At 39.8% G+C, this 7,483-nt stretch overlaps 2 pseudogenes; both read left to right on the top strand.

Annotated features, from left to right (window-relative positions):
- The first annotated feature begins 1,289 nt into the window (after window positions 1–1,289).
- On the top strand, window positions 1,290–1,960 carry LOC139760955 (cytochrome c oxidase subunit 2-like; annotated as a pseudogene).
- An 880-nt stretch (window positions 1,961–2,840) lies between these two features.
- LOC139760976 (cytochrome c oxidase subunit 3-like) lies at window positions 2,841–4,891 on the top strand (annotated as a pseudogene).
- Window positions 4,892–7,483: the final 2,592 nt, after the last annotated feature.

The following is a 7,483-nucleotide window of genomic DNA, read 5'->3' as shown; positions in this document are numbered from 1 at the left end:
CCCTGGCATGAGAAGAGAGATCATGAGAGGCGAGTGTTTTGGACATCTGAGTGAGTGAGTGTGTAGGAGCTTTGATGCACAAGACCAGGTTATAGTGATGGTGTTTTGAATACAAAGGTGAGTAATGTGGCAGTTTAGGGAATAATTTGGTGTACATGGGTGTTCAGTGTGTAAATGGAAATGGTGAAAAGAGCTTGTAGATTTTATGTCTGAAAAAGGACTGGTGATTGGGAATACCTGGGATATACATAAGTATCCCTATGTAAATAAGAGAGATGGCCAGAGAGCGCTATTGGATTACATGTTAATTGATAGGCATGCGAAAGAGAGACTTTTGGATGTTAATGTGCTGAAAGGTGCAACTGGAGGGATGTCTGATCATTATCTTGTGGAGGTGAAGGTGAAGATTTGTAGAGGTTTTCAGAAAAAAAGAGAGAATATTGGGGTGAAGAGTGGTGAGAGTAAGTGAACTTGGGAAGGAGACTTGTGAGTGGAAGTACCAGGAGAGACTGAGTACTGAATGGAAAAAGGTGAGAACAAAGGAAGTAAGGGGAGTGGGGGAGGAATGGGATGTACTTAGGGAAGCAGTGATGGCTTGCGCAAAAGATGCTTGTGGCATGAGAAGCGAGGGAGGTTGGCAGATTAGAAAGGGTAGTGAGTGGTGGGATGAAGAAGTAAGATTATTAGTGAAAGAGAAGAGAGAGGCATTTGGACAATTTTTGCAGGGAAATAATGCAAACAAGTGGGAGATGTATAAAAGAAAGAGGCAGGAGGTCAAGAGAAGGGTGCAAGAGGTGAAAAAGAGGGCAAATAAGAGTTGGGGTGAGAGTATCATTAAATTTTAGGGAGAATAAAAAGGTGTTTTGGAAGAAGTTATATAAAGTGCGTAAGACAAGGGAACAAATGGGAACATCAGTGAAGGGGATAATGGGGAGGTGATAACAAGTAGTGGTGATGTGAGAAGGAGATGAAGTGAGTATTTTGAAGGTTTGTTGACTGTGTTAAATGGTAGAGTGGTAGATATAGGGTGTTTTGGTCGAGGTGGTGTGCGAAGTGAGAGGGTTAGGGAGAATGATTTGGTAAACAAAGAAGTAATAGTGAGAGCTTTGCATAAGATGAAAGCCAGCAAGGCAGCGGTTTTGGATGGTATTGCAGTGGAATTTATTAAAAAAGGGGTTGACTGTGTTGTTGACTGGTTGGTGAGGATATTCAATGTATGTATTTTAAGGTGGCAGAATAATGCACAGAATTTAAGCTCCTGACATGAAGAATTTCTTTCCTTAGAATTAATGGCAACATGAAGGCATTTAGAATTTCAAGACAGAGCCTCTCCACTAATAGCGCAGCTAATTTTCCTCCACAATGATACCATAATCATTCTAATTGTAATTACCTCATTAGTAGGCTACATGATAGCATCGTTATCACTTAACGTTTTAACTAACCAATGTTTACTTGAAAATGAAATATTCGAGATGACCTGATTATTTTACCAGCAATTATCTTAGTAATCATTGCACTACCATCTCTCCGACTACTTTATCTCCTCAAGGACGTAAACTCACCTAGGTTAACTATTAAGACCATAGGTCATCAATGGTATTGAAGATACAAATATTCCATCTTTGCAGTAGTAGAATTTGACTCTTATATGACCCCCTCTAATGACTTAGAACAATTTGGATATCATCTTCTCGATGTAGATAACCGAATGGAAAATCCTATGGATAAACAAATTCGAGTTTTAGTAACCACAGCTGATATAATTCACTCATGATCAGTTCTGTCTTCAGGAGTAAAAACAGATGCTGTACCTGGACGATTAAATCAAGTAAGCTTCATAGTTTCATGACCAGGTTTATTCTTTGGTCAATGTTCAGAGATTTGCAGAGCCAATCATAGATTTATACCTACTGTAGTTGAATCAATTTTCCACCAACTCACTCTCATTATGATGTAGTTGAATCAATTTCTACCAATTCATTTTCATCATGAGTAGCAACTTCAAGAGATGATTCACCCAATGACTGATAAAAGTGTAGGTCTTTTAAACCTATTATGGTACCTAGATACCTCAGGTGATTAAGATACCAAAAAGTTAGTTAAATTATAATGCAAGTTTGTCAAGACTGAGTAGTCCTAAGGACATTTTTCTATGCCGCAAATAAGACCTCTAATATGATTCAACTATTTATGATATTCATCATTAGTTTGGCTCTGTTTACCATCCTTCATTATTTCATTTTTCCAGCCAAAAAAATTATATTTTTCCTGAGCAACCAAAAAAATTTGAAAATTGAAAATGATAATTAGACTATTTTCTATCTTTGGACCTTCTAGTTTATTTTCAATTCATTTAAACTGATTATCCACATTTATTGGAATTCTATTTTTGCCAATATCCTATTGAGCTTTGCCTTCTCAATGATTAGTTATTTGATTAGAACTGAGGCAGACTCTCCACAGCAAATTAGAGTCATTATTACTGAATTCACACATCGCAGTCATGCTAATCATAACTTCGCTTTTTAGATTGGTTGTATCTAAGAATTCTTTAGGCCTCTTGCCTTATATCTTCACCAGATCAAGTGACATGGCTATAACTCTCTCATTAGCACCTCCAATTTGAGTAACTCTAATGGTTTATGGTTGGTGTAAACATACTCAACATAAATTTCCCATTTAGTACCTTAGGGAACACCAACAGTTCTAATACCTTTCATAACTGTAATTGAATCTATCAGAAACAATTCAGCCATGAACTATAGCAATTTGATTGGCAGCTAACATAATTGCTGGCCATCTTCTACTAACTCTCTTAGGACAATCCGGCCCTCATATAGATTCATCAACATTACTATCAATTCTCATGATTTCTCAAATCCTCCTCCTATTAGAATGAGCTATTGTAGTTATCCAATCCCACGTATTCACCGTTCTAGGAACTCTCTACACAAGAGAAATCAACTAATGCCATCTTCTCACAGATTCCACCCTTATCACTCAGTAAACAAAAGACCATGACCACTAACTGGATCTATTAGAGCAATAATACCACTGGGTTAGTAAAATGATGTCAAGAAACTGATATCAGACTTCTCTTATAGGAGTAATTAGAACTATTCTAACAATTCAGTGATGACGAGATGTTACCCAAGAGACCACTTACCAGGGTTTACACCCATCAGTAGTTAGAAAAGGCCTTCAATGAGGTATAATTTCATTTACTGCATCAGAAGTTTTATTTTTGTTTTCATTTTTTTGAGCTTTTTTCCATAGAAGATTATGCCCTGCAATTGATGAAGTGAATCATAGGGTGGGGAAGGGGGCGAAAATCCTGGGAACCTTGAAGAATGTTTGGAAGTCGAGAACATTATCTCGGAAAGCAAAAATGGGTATGTTTGAAGGAATAGTGGTTCCAACAATGTTGTATGGTTGCGAGGCGTGGGCTATGGATAGAGTTGTGTGCAGGAGGGTGGATGTGCTGGAAATGAGATGTTTGAGGACAATATGTGGTGTGAGGTGGTTTGATCGAGTAAGTAATGTAAGGGTAAGGGAGATGTGTGGAAATAAAAAGAGTGTGGTTGAGAGAGCAGGAGAGGGTGTTTTGAAATGGTTTGGGCACATGGAGAGAATGAGTGAGGAAAGATTGACCAAAAGGATATATGTGTCGGAGGTGGAGGGAATGAGAAGTGGGAGACCAAATTGGAGGTGGAAAGATGGAGTGAAAAAGATTTTGAGTGATCAGGGCCTGAACATGCAGGAGGGTGAAAGGCGGGCAAGGAATAGAGTGCATTAGATTGATGTGGTATACCGGGGTCGACGTGCTGTCAGTGGATTGAATCAGGGCATGTGAAGCGTCTGGGGTAAACCATGGAAAGTTCTGTGGGGCCTGAATGTGGAAAGGGAGCTGTGGTTTCGGGCATTATTACATGACAGCTAGGGACTGAGTGTGAACGAATGGGGCCTTTGTTGTCTTTTCCTAGTGCTACCTCGCACACATGAGGGGGGAGGCGGATGTTATTCCATGTGTGGCGAGATGGCGATGGGAATAAATTAAGGCAGACTATGAATTATGTACATGTGTATATATGTATATGTGTGTGTGTATATATATATGTGTACATCGAGATGTATAGGTATGTATGTTAAGCGTGTGTGGACGTGTATGTATATACATGTGTATGAGTTGGGTTGGGCCATTTCTTTCGTCTGTTTCCTTGTGCTACCTCACAAACGCAGGAGACAGCGACAAAGCAAAATAATAATATAATAATTGATATTGGAACCTCATGACCGCCAGCTGGAATCCAGCCATATAACCCATTCCAGATCCATATTCTAAAGACAACTATCTTAATTTTATCCGGAGCAACAGTCACATGAGCCCATCATTCTATCATAGAGTCTAAACACTTGGAAGCGATTCAAAGACTTTTCTTGACAATTCTATTAGGAACCTACTTTACTGCCCTTCAAGCATTAGAATATTTTGGAGCCACTTTCACTATTACCAATTCAGTTTGTGGTTCTACTTTTTTTGTAGCAACTGGATTACATGGTCTCCATGTAATCATTGGAACATTATCTTTAAAAGTATGCTTATATCGGTTTTACACGTGCCACTTCTCATGTAATAATCATTTTGGATTTGATGCTGCTGGATACCGACATTTCATCGATGTAGTTTGATTAATGCTTTACGTGTGCATCTACTGATAAGGGGGATAAACTTTTTAGTATACTAAGTACCTCCTCCTTCCAAGTGGAAAGTCTAAACTAATTTAGAAAAGGCATGTACAGAGCATCAGCTTGGGGAAGATTAGTGATGTTTCAGAAGTGGTAGAGGAGGTGTGGATCAGGTGTTTGCTTTGAAGGATGTATGTGAGAAATACTTAGAAGAGCAAATGGATTTGTATGTAGTATTTATGAATCTGGAGAAGGCATATGATAGGGTTGATACGGATGCTCTGTGAAATGTATTGAAAATATATGGTGTGGGAAGGAAGTTGTTAGAATTAGTGAAAAGTTTTTATCGAGGATGTAAGGCATGTGTATGAGTAGGAAGAGAGGAAAGTGATTGGTTCTCAGTGAATGTTGGTTTATGGCAGGGATGTGTAATGTCTCCCTGGTTGTTTAATTTGTTTATGGATGGGGTTGTTAGGGAGGTGAATGCAAGAGTTTTGGAAAGAGGGGCAAGTATGCAGTCTGTTGTGAATGAGAGAGCTTGGGAAGTGAGTCAGTTGTTGTTCGCTGATGATACAGCGCTGGTGGCTGATTCGGGTGAGAAACTGCAGAAGCTGGTGACTGAGTTTGGTAAAGTATGTGAGAGAAGAAAGCTGAAAGTATATGTGAATAAGTGTAAGGTTATAAGGTTCAGTAGGGTTGAGGTACAAGTTAAGTGGGAGGTTAGTTTGAATAGAAAAAACTGGAGGACGTGAAGTATTTTATATATCTGCGGGTGGATTTAGCAGCAGATGGAACCATGGAAGCTGAAGTGATTCACAGAGTATGGGAAGGGGCGAAGGTTCTGGGAGCACTGAAGAATGTGTGGAAGGAGAGATCGTTATCTTGGAGCAAAAATGAGTAGGATTGCAAGGCATATAGATAGGGTTGTGCGAAGGAGGGTGGACGTGTTGGAAATGAAATGTTTGAGGACATGCTATGTGAAGTGATTTGATCAAATAAGTAATGAAGGATAAGAGAGATGTGTGGTAATAAAAAGAGCATAGGTGAGAGATCAGAAAAGGGTGTATTGAAATGGTTTGGTCACATGGAGAGAATGAGTAAGGAATGATTGTGAAACAGGATGTATGTGTCAGAAGTGGAGGGAACGAGAAGTGGGAGACTAGAATGGAGGTGGAAGGATGGAGTGAAAAAGATATTGAGCGATCAGGGCATGAACATACAGGAGGGTGAAAGGCGGGCAAGGAATAGAGTTGAAACGATGTGATATACCGAGGTCGACGAGCTGTCAATGGATTGAACCAGGGCATGTAAAATGGCTGAGGTAAACCATGGAAAGTTTTGTGAGGCCTGGATGTGGAAAGGGAGCTGTGGTTTCGGTGCATTACACATGACAGCTACAGACTGAGTGTAAACAAATATGGACTTTGTTGTCATTTCCTAGCACTACCTTGCGCACGTGTGTGGGGAGGGGAATGCTATTTCGTGTTTTGCGGGGTAGTGATGGGAATGGATGAAGGCAGCAAGTATGAATATGTACATGTGTATATATGTATATGTCTGTTTATGTATATGTATGTATATGTATGTATATGTATATGTATATGTATATGTATGTATAAGTGAAGTGTTTTAGATATCTGGGAGTGGATCTGTCAGCGGATGGAACCATGGAAGCGGAAGTGGATCATAGGGTGGGGGAGGGGGCGAAAATTTTGGGAGCCTTGAAAAATGTGTGGAAGTCGAGAACATTATCCCGGAAAGCAAAAATGGGTATGTTTGAAGGAATAGTAGTTCCAACAATGTTGTATGGTTGCGAGGCGTGGGCTATGGATAGAGTTGTGCGCAGGAGGATGGATGTGCTGGAAATGAGATGTTTGAGGATAATGTGTGGTGTGAGGTGGTTTGATCGAGTAAGTAACGTAAGGGTAAGAGAGATGTGTGGAAATAAAAAGAGCGTGGTTGAGAGAGCAGAAGAGGGTGTTTTAAAATGGTTTGGGCACATGGAGAGAATGAGTGAGGAAAGATTGACCAAGAGGATATATGTGTCGGAGGTGGAGGGAACGAGGAGAAGAGGGAGACCAAATTGGAGGTGGAAAGATGGAGTGAAAAAGATTTTGTGTGATCGGGGCCTGAACATGCAGGAGGGTGAAAGGAGGGCAAGGAATAGAGTGAATTGGAGCGATGTGGTATACAGGGGTTGACGTGCTGTCAGTGGATTGAATCAAGGCATGTGAAGCGTCCGGGGTAAACCATGGAAAGCTGTGTAGGTATGTATATTTGTGTGTGTGGACGTGTGTATGTACATGTGTATGGGGGGGGGTTGGGCCATTTCTTTCGTCTGTTTCCTTGCGCTACCTCGCAAACGCGGGAGACAGCGACAAAGTATAAAAAAAAAAAAAAAAAAAAAAAAAAAAAAAAAAATGTATATGTTCAAATGTATAGGTATATATATGTGCCTGTGTGGGCATTTATGTATATGCATGTGTATGTGAGTGAGTTGGGCCATTCCTCATCTGTTTCTCTGCGCTACCTCGCTAACGTTGGAAACACATAGACATATACAAAGAAAAAAAAACAGACATATACATATATATGTATATTACTCACCTTTGAATGCAAAGGTGAGTAATGTGGCAGTTGAGGGAATAATTGGTATACATGGGGTGTTCAGTGTTGTAAATGGAAATGGTGAAGAGCTTGTAGATTTATGTGCTGAAAAAGGACTGATGATTGGGAATACCTGGTTTAAAAAGCGAGATATACATAAGTATACTTATGTAAGTAGGAGAGATGG

The sequence above is a fragment of the Panulirus ornatus genome, chromosome 38, assembly GCF_036320965.1.
Source record: "Panulirus ornatus isolate Po-2019 chromosome 38, ASM3632096v1, whole genome shotgun sequence".
Taxonomy (NCBI): domain Eukaryota; kingdom Metazoa; phylum Arthropoda; class Malacostraca; order Decapoda; family Palinuridae; genus Panulirus; species Panulirus ornatus.
The sequence above is the reverse complement of the archived record's forward strand: the minus strand, read 5'-3'. Positions and strand labels throughout refer to the sequence as shown.